This window comes from Pseudopodoces humilis, chromosome 11 (assembly GCF_049639895.1).
Source record: "Pseudopodoces humilis isolate 2021_Gansu_Grassland_sample_001 chromosome 11, ASM4963989v1, whole genome shotgun sequence".
In the NCBI taxonomy this organism is placed as follows: Eukaryota; Metazoa; Chordata; class Aves; order Passeriformes; family Paridae; genus Pseudopodoces; species Pseudopodoces humilis.
Genome location: NC_142210.1, coordinates 20,809,944 through 20,824,789, shown reverse-complemented (window position 1 = coordinate 20,824,789; position 14,846 = coordinate 20,809,944). Strand labels below are relative to the sequence as shown.

Below are 14,846 nucleotides of genomic sequence, written 5' to 3'. Positions count from 1 at the left end.
AAAGGCTGTTGTACAATCAGGCATCATTCCCGAAAAACCAGCAACAGCAGGTGCCAGAGGTGACAACAGGAGGGTGCATGTCTGCTCCTGATCCACGTTTCCAAAAACAGCTGCTTTTCCTTAGCACAGCCAGCAACATGGGCAGACACCAGCCCTAAGCCCCCCTTTCACATCCAGAAATCTCCAATCAGTTCCCAAACAGCTTCATTTGTGGATTTAGGATAACACCAAGGTCTCGCAAGAACTGCATTTTCCTTCTCCGTTGCCAGCTAAAAAAAATATTTGGCAAGGTGTTGTTTACAAGAAGAAAACAGTTGGCTTGGGGAAGTCCTGGAGGTACCTGTAACAAAAGCTGTTACACCCAGTCCAGAGGTGATGCTGCCCCCAGGACTTCACAGAGGGCTCCAGGTGGCTTTGCAAACCAGCCTCTCCCATGGACACCTACATAGTAACGTAACAGCACCTAGGGCACAGGGCACTCAAGTTAGTGAAAACTTACATTTTCTATAGCTTGAAGTGTTTGATTCATTATCAGAATTAAGGATGAGTAAGTACAGTAATTGGGTTCTGATTTCTCAAATAATTCTGGAATGATGGCTGAGGATTCAGACTGAGATCAAATCCAGGCAAATTCAATAAGAAACTGTTTGTTATAAAGCAGTAACTCACAGAAACAAAATAGCTCCCTTATGTTTCTTTCTTAAATACAACTAAACACCTGCAAATTTATGCAAAACAGCTCATTTACACACACTGACAATACTGACAGCTCGCTTAGAACAAAATAGATGCCATGGACAAAATTTTTTTAACCACTTTCCTAGAGGGGGAAAAACAATGCCTTGATCAAACCTGCACAGGAACCTGCTGATGGCAGGCAGGGAAAGATGATGCTCATCTCAGAGCTCAAATCGAGCCTCAGCTGCCTCCTATCTCCTCTCCCCCACCCACATCTCCAGACCTCCAGCACCTTACAAGCAACATGTGTGTCTGGGCAAGGCAGACACCCTGCAGTTCATTATCCTTTTGTTGAAACTCCTTTACAGTATTTTCCCCACAAATTCCGAGAGGAAATCTGAGAATTAATATTATGACTTACAAACCTAACCCTCCAGACCTCAGCACATAATGAGGCAAAAATTAAAGAGCATTTTTCTTCAACTGCCATGACCTTCTGGAGCAGCGCTGCCCCGAAAAGTGTTTGCAGAGAGTTTCCTACATGTTCAAAAAAAAAGCTGTTTGGCAGGAAGAAATGCAATAGTTTTTGGGAGAGAAGTAATAAAGGCTAAACAGACTCAGACAGCAGTTCCCATCTTGCCAGTTCTTTCTCCTGGTGAACAAAATGGCTCACTTGCCACAGTTGATGCCAAAACTCTGCAGGATCAGGTCTAACCACAGAGATTTCTAAGCCACCATGAGTCATCCACTATTCCTTCTTGGTAAGACTTAACACTGGGTGGGACACAGACACAGAAAAAAAAATCAATTCGCAGGAAACCTCAGTCATGGAAAAATATACTTCAGAACATCTCACAGGGACTACATAAATAGCAAAAGAGAAATAAGAAAACAAAATACTTCTTTCTGAAAAGATTATGATGCACTGCATGCTCTCCAAATTGTTTCAGCAGTCCTTCAGCTGCAACAGAGAGAGGACAGCTGAGCTCCCTAGAAGACCCCAGCAGCCATGGGTGCTTCTCAGTGCCACCAAAAGAACCACAAGCAAGGCAGATTTGTGTTCCTCACGTGAAGTCAACTGCATCATGTAACTGCATCTTACTTGAATTGAAAGAGAAAATACAAGTACAAACCGTCCAGTTGTTTCACCTCTTGTGTGTCACATTCAAAGCTGGTTGGGAGTAAGAACAATTTTTTAAATAAAGAAAAGCCCTGACAGCAGGGTTGGCTTTAGCCAGGTAGTGGAGTGCAGTAACAAAGTCCTGCCATGGCCACAACACCTCAGGCTACTGAAAGGGTTGGAAAGGTGCAATTAATTACTCCTGCTGGCTTATTTTCCCCCCAGCCCAAGGGTTTCCTGGAGGCTTCAAGCAGGAGTCAGCCCTGGTGAAAGAAGCCTCTGCTGTGAGGTTGATCTGACCTAATGGAATGCAGTGAGCTGAGTTCACCAGTGGGTGTTTTCTGGGTGGGACAGAGACAAGCGGGAAGAACAAGAAATGAGTATTTCTGATTAAAAAAATCCTGCCAGAAGTCCATCTGGTAAAATGGGAGAAGTTTCTAGGAAGTTCAGCAATGAGTCAGTGGCAAGGAAGAGCCTCAGGACACAGCATCAGCAGATCCTGGAGGGAAAAGAGAAGCAAGTTCTTGCACGGCCAGAGAACCAGAAACTGCAACTGGCTCTGAATCAGCCACTTGCACAGGCTGGGACAGAGGCTGTCAGAACGCTGCTCTGTGGGACATTGTCTGCCTGGCACTGCCTTTTGTCTCCCTCTGAAACACTTGTCCCGGAGAAGAGAGGACCCTCTGTGCCTGGACCACCGTCCCCAGCCCTGGGGAAGAAGATGTAAAGTGCTCCCAGCTCACTGGGATCTTGCTGCCAGTCTTGGGAGAGCCCAGGCTTATCTTACTTCTCCCCAAAAAGAGCCCTCACATTAAGGCTGCACACAAGGGCTCACTGTATTGGCAGAAAGAAAAATGAAAGACAAGAATCAGACCCACTCACAGCTTGACCTGAAAAATGCAGTCCAGGAAACGCAGTTTAATTCCTTCTTTACCAGCAGGTGTAAACCAGGAAAATAGATCTCAACACCATGAATATTCTGAATACTTGCTGCTGTCAGTAGAGTGTGCAAAGGACTCCCTCACCCAGACAGAAAAGTCTCCTGACAAGTAAACCTGCCGATAGTGATGAGGTTTGTCCTCCTCAGCCCTGCAACTGCTCTCCCAGAGGCTTTCCATGGGTGGCCAGTGGAGGGGTGCATTCCCTCTTCTGCAAAATGTGTACCCCACCACTATTCACCTTTTTTATTACACCTGCCTTTTTATCACAGCCTTTCTCCCTAAACAGTGAGTTCCTTAGGATAGAAGATCATTTATTTTATCTATTCCTCCTCTGCAACAGAAAATGGGATAGAGGAGGAAGGGACAATGTTATCCTAAGGTAACTAATGCAAACTGGCTAATTTGCTGTCAAATCCTACTGGAGGTGTAGCACCATTTTATTTGATTGAGCTCAATGGAGTCCACTCTGGGTCACCAGGGAGCAAAGGAGAAGATTTAAGGGCAAACAAATTGCAGAAAACCAAAGAGCACAAAGGTACAAATACCACACACAGCCAACACCGGCTTCAGTGTAGACTTGGCACAGATGTGTTCATTCCCACCCAACCCCACCCTCAGACACTTTTTATTGCCGTCCAAGCAAGCAGAGTAGCCCAGTAAGATTATCTCAGATAATTACCTTGATATTAAAGCCCCACATCCCGTTTTGGCAATAAGCCCCAGGCAGGCTGTCACCCTTGCTGAGCTGATACCATGCTCACTGCAGGAGCGGCAGCAGATCCTCTGCCACTTGCTCTATCCCCCTTCCTTGACCCTTTTTCAGCAAGATTTCCCTGACCTGCATATAATCTATTTAGACTCATGTGAGCCACAACTGTTTTTAAACAGAAGTTTTTAATCTCTGAGACAAAACTGGCCTCCATTCTGGGATGTGTAGATTCTGCTCTGCCTGGTGCCATCCCAGCTCCTTTGGGGTCCCAGCTCTCCAGTGTGGGAGCAGCAGCCACCAGACAGCTTCTGCCCCTCTCCCCATACCAGCAGATGCATGCCTGGGGGCTGGAGCTGTCTGACAGACAGAGCCCCACTCTCAGTTTATTATGTAAACCCCCAGGTTTTGGTGTTTATCTGCTTGAAGGATCCAGAAATCACTAAATGCCACCACGGCGCGTGGGCACAAGGAGCGAGGGATGTGCGAAGTGCTCGGGGCAGTGGCGACGGCACACGATGCCCCCGGCGATACCTCCCACTGCTACTGCATGGAAACAGAGAAAACTCTGAATTCCAAAAGCAAAAATATATATAAATATAAAATTCACTATCTTCAAATCCACATTTCACTCCTGTTTGTTTGCCCCCTGCACAGAAGCCAAGGTAAGGGTGAGTGTCCCATCAAAAGGACCATGACTGCCCTGTGCCACCCTGGACATCTGGCGCCAAGCAGATGAGGGAGCAACATGGCAAATATTTTGTAATAAAATCTGGCAAATGGAGCTTTTTCCATCAGTCCTTCCACCACTTTCTACCTTCCAGGGTGTCTGTACATGCAGAGCTGGTATGTATGTACATATATCAGATGATCACAAATCCATGGAATTGAGGGACAGGGCAGGTGCATCTGGCTAAATATCTGTTAAAAACTTACTTATATACCTAGAACAAACAAAAAATTGAGTTGTCACTATATATCTATCTCTATCCTACAGCTCAGCAGAGCTGCCCACCCTGCATAGGTGGATGCAAAGAAGCCAGGCTACACACAAGCTGCACACACATCCCACCTCTCAGAGGGCAGAAAAAGCATGGCAAGCAGCACCTAAATATGGACTGAAAAAGCCCTTATTTTGGCAAAAGGAACCAAAAAAAGGATGGCCAAGGTTTTGTGAAGGAAAGGCAAAAAAGACACAGTCGCAGCTCCTGTCAGGCAAATGATTATGACCAAATTTCAGTCCCTGTAGGAGTTTCCAGTGTACAGGGCATGTGAGAGCAAGTTAAAAACACATCATCAAATAATTGCCAGTCAGACAATAGAAGGAAAAAGGCATGTAAAGGTTTGCTCTCGCCCTCCTTCCTCACCCTTAGCCAAGACCAAGTGCCTACTGACATCAGACACTCCAGAAGAAAATCAAATTGCTTCTTCAGCTCTGTTATACACAGATTTAGGGTCACTGGCTAATGCTGATTCTTACTAAAGATCTATTATCATTATTATTTTAAATCACTTGCTGCAAAATAGCTGTTCCAACATGAAATTAAGGAACCACCTGTTTGCAGCAAAAGCATCAGAAAGGTGCTGCTCCTCACAGAGCACAATGGCTTCCCACAAAACCCCAGCAATTTCAGACACTGAGTTTCTCCTTTGATGTATTCACTGCATACAGACAGAGAGAAGATAAAACTAGAAGCCTCTATGAACATTAGTAACTGATATCTTCCTTATTATGTTATTTCAAGGAAATAACACTTGTGGTAATGCCAGCATTTAAGTGCATTCCCCTGAAATTTCTTTCCCTGAAGTTTTGATAACCTGCTTTAAATCCATTTTCAGAGAAGGAATAATGTAAAACCCAAGTTCAGCTGGCTGAACTTTCCCTTAATCACGTAAGAGATTGCTCAAATCACTGCTGGAGATAAGACCCGCTCCCTTAAAACATCCTTCCTCCACCACAAACACACCTGCAGTCTAAAGAGCACTTTCTAAATTACAGGAATAACAATGTCAAAATGACACAACCCTTTACACTTTGTTACTGTAAAGAGTAGTAAAAATTTCTAGGAGAGGCAAGAGATTGCAGCTTGCTTTGTGAAAGATTAATTTCACAACTATCACCTACCTAGTACTTACAATTTCATTTACACGCATGTGAAACAGCATCTTCAGCATTTTAAAGAAGCTGCAATTCTGATACCAGCACACTCTTCCTCAGCTGTGAGACCTCAGGAGACACCTGTCAACAACAGCATTTTTTGTGGCAGGAGCGGCCTCCAGGAAAAGTGAATTAATTAAGTCTTTTCCAGTAAGATCAGAGCCTCAACACTAATTTTCAATAATCCTGAAAAGGATAATGTTATATATCAAGATAAAACTAAAAACACTAATGAGTATTTAAGTGAAACCCTTCAATCTTCTCTACTTAGGAAAGTTAAATCTTAGCAAAGCCAAATTCAATCGCTGTAAGTCTCAATAAACTTTCATTCAATCGGCTGAAGCACAGTCTGCAGCAATCTCTGTAAATTTCAGCAGGTCTTTTCAGAGGGATCTGACCTTGGCCCTGTCCAACAGGGAGCTCTGACCAAGCCTGGGGCTGGCCTCCTCTCCAGAGGGATGGCAGATCCAAGGCTCAGTGTCCCCAGCCAGAACAGCCCACACCAAGATGGGCGATGGGGACACCATGGGAGATCGCCCCTGTGCTGGACCCCCAGCCCTGGGGGAGCCCAGGCACTCTTCCCCACTGCAAAAAAATCTGATTTTACAAGCTTAGTGCTACCTCATGGACAGAAGGGCATCTTCCAGCCGCAGGCAAAGGCAGGACAGGTGCACAGTGGGGACTGGCTGCTGCCATCCCACGCCAGTCCTCTGCGCCCAGATCGGGGACCCCAGCAGTGCCAGGGAGTGCTCAGCATCACAGGTAACGGTGATCCTGAGAAAAGGGCTCTCAAGCAGCAAAGGAAGGGTATCCCACAGACTCAAACTCAGAGCTTTCCAACTTCTGGCTAAGCTGGGTAGGATCTGGCCATGAGACCCAAGCTACAGGGCTAACACTCCTGTGAGCATCGTGAGGTGGCTGGAAATTAAGTTCCTTGGTTACCTGCGAGCCTCTGCCATGAGCTCACACTTATCAAATGGTAGAGGTGGCACGGGAGGGAAAACACGAATTCTTGAGCGGTTAAAGACACTCGAAAGAGAGCTCCCACTCTTCAAGATGCAAACACAGGCACCTCCAAACACAACGCCGTACGCAAACAGGGAGCTTCTGTCCCAGCAGCCATGGGCACACCGGCCTCGCCATGACATCCACACTTACCATCTTCCACCAGTGTGAAATCAGCAGAGCTTCATCCACCAAATGCCGATGCCTGTCCCCAAGCAGCCTCACTGGAGGCATCGTGCAGATTTACTGAAAGGAGGGATGTGGGGAACACGCAGACCTGGGCACACAATGGGCATTGTCCTTCTGTGTGAGAGAGCCCGGGGGAAAGCTTCCAAAGCCAATGGAGCTGCACTGACATGAGCCACGGTCCAGCTCAGACCAGAGGCACCTTGGGGCTGAAGATTTCTAGAGAGCACCACGCCAAATAAAGAAAACCAGCAACAGGCAGAAAAGGCTTTCATTGCAAGAAACCCACCCGGCAGCTCGGCAGAACGGGTTGTGTCAGCACGCTGAGTAACTCCCAGGGTTTTCCCACAGCCCAAAAACAGCGGGTGCGGAAGGGACGTGGCAGGGTCACGGCTTCACCAGTGCCGGGGACACTGAAGTTCACCACATCGCCGAGTTTCCCAAACCCAGCCGCCCGCGCTGGCCACAAGGCAGGACCGCACTGACCCAAACCCACCCATTCCACAGCACAAAATACGCGCAAACCATCCCGAGTGTGTCCGACAGGCGACAAACACCTCCCCGCGGCAAAGCGTGCCCCAGCAAAGCGCCCGGACAGGGCATTCACTTGACAACAGAAGCTCTGCGCTGAAGTCACCGCCGTGCCCCGGGCCGGGCGCCCACTCCGGGGCACCCCCGCGGCCGCCCTCGCCCGCCCCCACCTCCGGCCCCCGCGGCCGCGGGTGCCCCATGGTGCCGTCAGAGCCAGAGCCAGAGCCAGCCGGGTCCCGTCCCCCTCGCGGGGCAGCAGCCGGAGGAGCAGCCCGGAGCAGCCCAAGGAGCCTCCCTACAGCCGGCCCCGCCCGCTGAGCTCGGGCGCGCTGCCCAGGCCCGGCCCCGGGCCCGCCCCGCGCCCGCCCCCTGAGGGCACCGCGGCCGCTCCCGGGACACGGCCCAGGGCAGGGACGGGGTGGGCGCCGTGGGGGAACGAGAGGGAGCGACTGAGGACGGGCTCGGTTATTTCAGCCCAACTTTGCAGCGCGGGAAGGGGATTTGAGATTCCTGCGTGCTCCGAGAGGGAGCACGGTTCTCCCTTTCGTGCCCGGACGCTCCGGGAAGGAGAAGCCAAGGCTCCCCGCCGTAACCGAGAAACTGCGTTCGGCCACGGAAACAGATTGAAAAAGCCTGTGAAAATTAACAATTATTAAATGCGATGCTTTTTGGTTTTTTTAGCATAAGACAGCCCAATAGTTACAGTCCGGTGCTGTTTGGATCCGAGCCGTCCTCCCCTGCACATGCTGCATTTCCCATGTTAGTTCCCATATGCCCTTTTTAATATGCAAAGAAGCAGATTTTTTTAGCGAGAGAGAAAATTTTTGTGCTTTGCAGAAGCACTGAACTGACACGTGGATAAGTAAAATTCTCAGTAGGTTTCAGCGATAACCCAGCCGTGAGTGCTGGTGAAACGCCCAAAATCTGTCTGCAGCACTGCAGCTCTCACTGCTGCGGCTGTACAGTGAGATTTTGGTGATTTCTTCCAGGGAACTCAGTGATTGCACTTCAGTATCTACAGCAAGACTTCAACATGGTTATTGGGATATTTTTCTCCCTTAAATGACTTTATTTTTTATTTCTTTAAATGATGAAGAACTCAACCACAGTCCTCAGATGTAGATGTAATAAATAACACAACTTTGATTACTGCTGGTTCAGAGGCAGCCTCTGTCCCCTACTCTGGCAGGGCAATATTGAAGCATCACATCCTCCACCAGAACGCACCTGCCTTGTTTATGGGCACACCTGTAACACCTTGGCTCAGCTCATTTACATTGGGTTTACTGTGACCTGGCTTACCAACACCTTAACAAAGCCAGTGTGAGTGATGTGCTACACACCTAAAATCAAACTTGGAAATCTAAGGTGGGTTCCCAATAACATTGCAACACGGTTTCCTTCGGCTCCCAGGGTTGGGCTCACGCACTGCCCCATTCGGCATCTGTGGAGAGCTGTGAGTCAAGGTGGCTCAGCAGTGCTGGCTGCATGAGCAAGGAAAAAGCATAGGAACAAAGCAAGAGAGGAAACCGGGGTGGAACAGTGCAGGGCAATGGGAAATAGTCAGAGTTACCCTATATCATGCCATTTCCACCCCAAAGTGTGGGCAGAGCTGTGTTCCAGACAGGCACATTACCCCACACTGCAGAGAGCTCTCATGCTAAACATATGGAATAGGAATGAATGGAGAGAGAGCACGGGGAGCATCCCTCAGGGCACCCTCCTTCCCAGGATGCCCAATCTCTGCCATCTTCTCTGGACACACCTCTGTTCACCCCCAGCTCCCTGGAGGCCAGTGGGCTGCAGAGGATCTCTGCACACCTCTCCACGTGTGTTGATGCAGAGCAGGGGCATATCAGACAGAGAAATAAACTTTCTCTGCAGACAAACCCCTTCCCTCCTGCTCAGAGTCCATTTCAGTGCTCATCCCCTCCATGACTTTGGTCAAAAATTTGGCAAATCTTTCCAAATCCATAAACCTTAGCTCATTTAATTTGTATTTAATCTCTCTGCTGTAGGTTTATGTTGGCAGTGAGCAGGGCTAGACCAGTAGAAGAGAGCAGACAGTGTAAGTGAGCATTTTGGCCTCTATTTTGCACAAATCCCCCTCTGCAGCACCACAACAGAGCAGGTTCTCCACATACACAGTTACCATCTCTCCCAGCAGAAACACCACTGTCTGTGCCCATGTCCCATTAGTGGTTTTCTACACTTCCCAGAACCTTCCCTGTCCCAGAGGCAGTTCATGAAGTGGATACTTGGCACATACCCTTGAAAATATCTTGATCTCTGAAGAAGCACAGTATTATCTGTCAGGAGTTTCTTTGGTTCTCTCCCACCTTCTTTTCAATCTTCAGGAACTTCCTCATATCCCTCAAAGGATGTCTGATGTCATCACAGGGGTCTGAAGTTTTCTTATTTAAGGTGAAACTCTGGTGCAAACAGTGCTCTCATTGACAGGGATTGAGGTGACTGCAGTCTGTAAACCCAAGGTACTGATATTAGCTATTGTTATTATTTAGTTGTACTTCATATTTTTTTCTTCACTCTAAAAAATTTCACTTCCATGCCCAATGAAGTGGGGCCACATGAGGCATGTAGAGACATCTGCAGAAGGGCTCTTGGCAAACTAAAAGCCTGTGCTGCTGCACACCAAACCCAATCCACCTGCTGAAAGATAATACAGGAAAAGAAACAGGCATTCGTTTAAAATAAGGACATTGTCTTCAATCTCGGTCACCACTTGACATCACAACACAGGGAGAAGGGGGAGGACCAGAGAGCTGCAGGACACTAGAGAAATGCCAAACAAGAAAAGGCTTTAAGGGGGGAAAAAGGGGGGAAAATAAATGCCAAACTAAGGCAGGAGTGAACGTGTTACAGCACAGAGAAGCATCACCTTCTCCAGACCTCTCAAACCATTTTTTCACAACCTGAAAAACAGTCTCCCTCCGTGGCAAAAAGCAGTTTTGCCAATGGGTTGGAGGGCAGGAAGGATCTCAGCAGAGCCACATCAGGAATCTGTCAGACATGTTGATCACAGGTGTCACCTAAATAGAGGGTTTTACACATCGAGATTTTTTTATCAGCCATTTGCTTTTCCTTTGTTAAATGAGCCCAGCTACACCAGTACAAACCCCAGCCCTGTGTTATTCATATTGTCACCAATAATGGGCTGTTCCCCAGCCCAGTACTTCTAACACTGTTCACAGCAACATACACACCAAAGATGGAAAAATGAAAAAATAACCATCAAATGCCAGGGTGGATCTGAAGTGTCCTCCATATCTGCAGGCATTGAAAAGGCCTTTTTCCTTCTTATAGTTCCCCTTTAGCCATGCAGGGGCTCCCTGACACCAAGTGTGGGTCAGCACATATACACACACACGAAAAAAAAACACCAAAAAAACCGCCAAAGCAAAACCAAAATAAAAACAAACCCCAAGTTTTTTATTGTTTTATCCCATAAGACCAGTATTCCAAAAGGAAAAGGCAGGGTTGCTTGTAGAAATCACATTGTCAAGTACTTTTTTTCCTCCTCTTTCCTTCAAGGACCACTATTGTCCTCCTAACTCTGAAGGAACAGGCAGGGAAAGAAGTTTTTTGAAAGGCACTTCAGCAACCAGTGCCTGACTCGGCCACAGGGCCTCCTGGGAGTTGTAGTCTTGTCTTCTCCCATATAAAATGCTTTTTCTGGCAAAATTCCACAGCAGTGTAAATACCTCCCATGACACAGCAGCAACCCCCCTGCACAGTCAGGTGACAGCAGGACCCCTGGACTTTAGTTGCTCCAAGACAACCCCGGGGGCTGCTCAGGATCCAAACCTTATCAGATTTGGCCAGAATATTTCAGTTTTCTTTCACGCCCTTCTCCTCTCACAGAATTCCCATGGAAACACAAACAATGCCCTTGTTGTTTGGGTTTGGTTGGGACTTTTTTCCTTCTCTCGGCAAGAGGGGGTGTGGATGAAAGTGGTAAATGAAAAAAAAAATTTAAAACCCTTAAAAAAATAAAAAAAAGGAGAAGAAAAAATATATTGAATAACACATGAGATACCACGTCTAGCTTGATTTTCCTGGCAGCAGCGCGTCTCCCCTCTGTATCACCCCTTCAGAGCCTCAGGGGACAGAAATGCGCCTCAGAACTAAAATAATACATTTTTCTTGTATCACAAACTTGCTTTTGAGCAGGAAATGCCCGAATCCAAGCTGTCCCGCCCTTTTCCTCACTGGTACATCGTTCCACAGATACCTGGATGCCACCGTGTGGCAGCTGCCCTGAGCAGCTGAGGAGGGATAGGGCCAGGGCTGCAGGGAAAGGCAAGGCTTTAAGGGGGAAAAAGAAGGGGGAAAATAAAATAAAATGGGAGGCTGGGAGGTTGCTTTTTTTTTTTTTTTGCAGCAATTCACAAAACTTCAAGGAATGCCAAGCACGTCAGTAGATGAAGCACAGGATCTGGAGGAAGGAGAGAGTGCAAACCAGCTCCGTATGGTGTTGAGCTCAGACACACTGTCTATTTAAAGCCCTGCAGGAACGTGAATGTTAGGTTTGAGTGAGCTCAACAAGTCCCTCTGAACACAATTTACATGGTCTTCTCTATCACAGGCTCTGGTTGTCGGACAGCTTTTAATGCCTTACCATTCCCACACAGCAGGATACAACCCACATTTTCCTGCTGGAGGACAGAACTCCAGATCTGCAAAGATTAATACAGAGACCAGTGGGACTTCCCTGGGGTGCAAATCAGCTTTGGGATGAGGACATGGGCTGCAGAGTGTTGTGCTGCTGCCTGCCCACCCCTCCCTTTTCCCTCCACCTGGGAAACAATGCTGGGTGGAACCCTGAAGATGAGGATAGTGCTACCAACGCTGTGTCCCCAGGCACATCCTGCAGCCCAAACCATCCTGGCAAGGCCAGAACATCCTTCCTCCTCTGCCAGCACCCTAAAACTGTCTCGGGCCAGGAGGCAGCAAGAAGAAAGCAATACACAGCCCAGGGTCAGGGTTTGGGGTATGCCTTATTCTTCCACCCTCTCTGCCTCACGGGAATGCCTTATTTTCCCATTAAGTACCTCTGGGGTATGGCTCAGTTTCCCCTCACCTACCGCAACAGCACTGCTTCTCATTTATTCCAAGGTGCAGTTAATTGAATGGAGAATTACATGTTTTATCATTTGTCCATAACAGTTTGTCAAGTTGCCATGCTATTATTAGTAACAGGAAAGGAACTAAGTAAATTATTCTTCAAGTATGTAATGAGCACTTGAGTAAGCGTTAAGGAATGAGCGTTTCTTTAGCGAGGAATCCGAGCGAGACACACTCCACCCATTTTGTTAACAGACAAAGGCTTATATAAGCTGGATGTTACATAAAAGCCTGAAATAGGGAGCCGGAGCACTCCCCCACTTTTGGGTGATAGTTTTGCTGCAGCCCACGGATACCTGAACTGACACTGAGCCAGCTCTGAGCTAAGGGGCAGCTGATGGCCAGGCCTGGAGCTGGCAGGAGCCAGTGACAGGGACAGAGGTGTCCCATGTGTGCTGCCAGCTGCTTGAGCCCTGAGTCTGGATTTGCCCTCGTACTGCTCTGGAAACAGCCCCTACAGTAACGTGCTCCCAGCAGATTTATCATCCCTCTGATGATCCAAGAACGTGTGTCTCTGTTCTCATGTGGCTGGGCAGGCAAAACATCACCCAACCCCAGCATGTCATCCCAAGGGAATTATACCTGGTGCTTACAAGGAAGGAGCATGCAAGTGGGGCATGGTTATGGGGAAGCTTCTCTGCAGCTCTTCCTGTCTCCAGCAATCTGCAGGAAAGGGACTTTCCAAGACAGAAATTCTGTCTTTGTAGTTTCCCAGCTCCTGGCAGTTGATTCTTTCAATAAATTGACAGGTCAGTTCTGAAGTTGTCGTGAGCTTTCAACATTCACCACATCGTGCAACAAAACCCACCACAATTTACCATAATTTATCTGCAGAGAAAAGGGGATCTACATCTTGCAACATCAATAACCAGAGCTAAAAAAAGCAGGCTGGTAGGGGGTGCAGCCTCTTCATCACATCTTGTGTGCCTGAAAGCCTGTCTGTCTAGAGAAAAATCATCTGTCTCCATAAAGAAATACTTTTTCCTCCCTTGACATCTTGCATCACACCTTAAAATGCACAATTCCAACACTCAGATGGCAGACTCAGCTGACAGCAGTGGTTGCTTCCTAGACACAAGGTCAAAAAGAGTCTCTGAGAAGAGAATTTGCAATTCTCTTCATAGCCCAGACACCAAATCCTCCAAATGCAGGTATCGGGTGCAGTTGCATGAGAAGTCAGGGACACTTTTCTGGTTGGGGGGAAAGTAAAGGGGAGAGAAAGATCTTTAGGCACGGGATTTTTGGGCAGGCAGAGCAAAACGTGTCAGGAGTTACTCTGGGCTACAAGGGAGCCATTCATGGCTGCAATCAGTTTGCTCTGTGGTTCTTGCAGGAACATGCCAAGGCTGCTCTGTGATTCTGCCCGACTGACTTAGTGTTTGTGATTTGCCTGACCTTTGCTCTAAATAAATGGGAGGCACACAGAGGGCATTTTGATGCAAGTCTCCTGCATCTATAGCATCCTCCCTGGCTGCAACCCACTGGCTTCCTGGGGCTTTGTTTTAAAGGAGAGACAGACAGAAGGCAGGCAGGAGGGGAAAACGAAGAAATGAAATGCAAGCTGTCTGGCCCACACAATTAAAAAAAAAAAAAAAAAGAAAAAAAAAAAGAAAAGAAAAATAAATCAGAATAGCCTGTCTTTGTTTTCTGTCATGTTATTTATCTTAGTTCAGAATTAAATCCAGATGACATAGATAAGACAGGGGTGACCCCTAGTGCCCTTTCCAGCTGCAGCTTCCACTGTTATTCTCTGCACAGATATTAGAGTAGAAACAGAGGCAAGAAGCAGCACCTTTCAGATTTGTTCTTCATTCACAAGGCCTTTCTCTCTCTCCCCTTTCAGAAACAAGATCTCATTTCCTCTCACTACTGAAACTCTATCACTGCAAGACATTGAGTGCAACATCCCTTTGTCACTGCTGCCTGGGAATAAAATTAAACACATTTACTTGTGTAAGAACTTATTATATTCCATTGACTATTTATCATAGGACATTTATATTTATCACTTTACATAAAAGAAATACTTGTCTATTTTACTAACTCCAGGCTTGTCAATAGCTAAAAACAGCCATTCAAACTCCTGAGAAAAGACCTTTGTCTTGTAAAAAGTGTATTTTGCAGCACCAAGGCGCTGAAAGGAGCGAGTCTTTCCTGTGACAGCCATCAGCATGCACCACTTTTTTTTTTTTGTCTTTCAGCAATGTCAAAACTCTGTTCTTGTGAATCAGCCTGCACCAGACATACCCCACTCACCGTGCTGGGTGATGCTCATCAGGGCTTTTCCTTGTGTTATTGTGAGGGAACAGCTCCTCTTTCACAAAAACCTTGAGACACCCCCTCACGGATTACTTTGGGATGCAGGATTTTCCTTGA

General features: G+C 47.3%; 1 protein-coding gene across 9 annotated transcripts in view; it reads right to left on the bottom strand.

The window, feature by feature from the left end:
- The window catches only part of PLD1 (phospholipase D1), a 72,656-nt gene that overhangs the window by 53,988 nt on the left and 3,822 nt on the right, over positions 1–14,846 (bottom strand). For 3 of the 9 annotated variants that reach the window (XM_014254404.2, XM_014254408.2, XM_014254407.2), the window contains exon 1: positions 7,496–7,626. The exons of 1 other annotated variant lie outside the window; for it this stretch is intronic. The gene's annotated coding sequence lies outside the window, so the exon portion shown is untranslated. Of the gene's footprint in view, positions 1–5,581; positions 5,685–6,761; positions 6,835–7,495; positions 7,627–9,594; positions 9,805–14,726; positions 14,842–14,846 lie in introns of those variants that run through there. 5 more of the 9 variants (XM_088061313.1, XM_088061314.1, XM_088061311.1 and 2 more) reach the window with 3 other exon arrangements.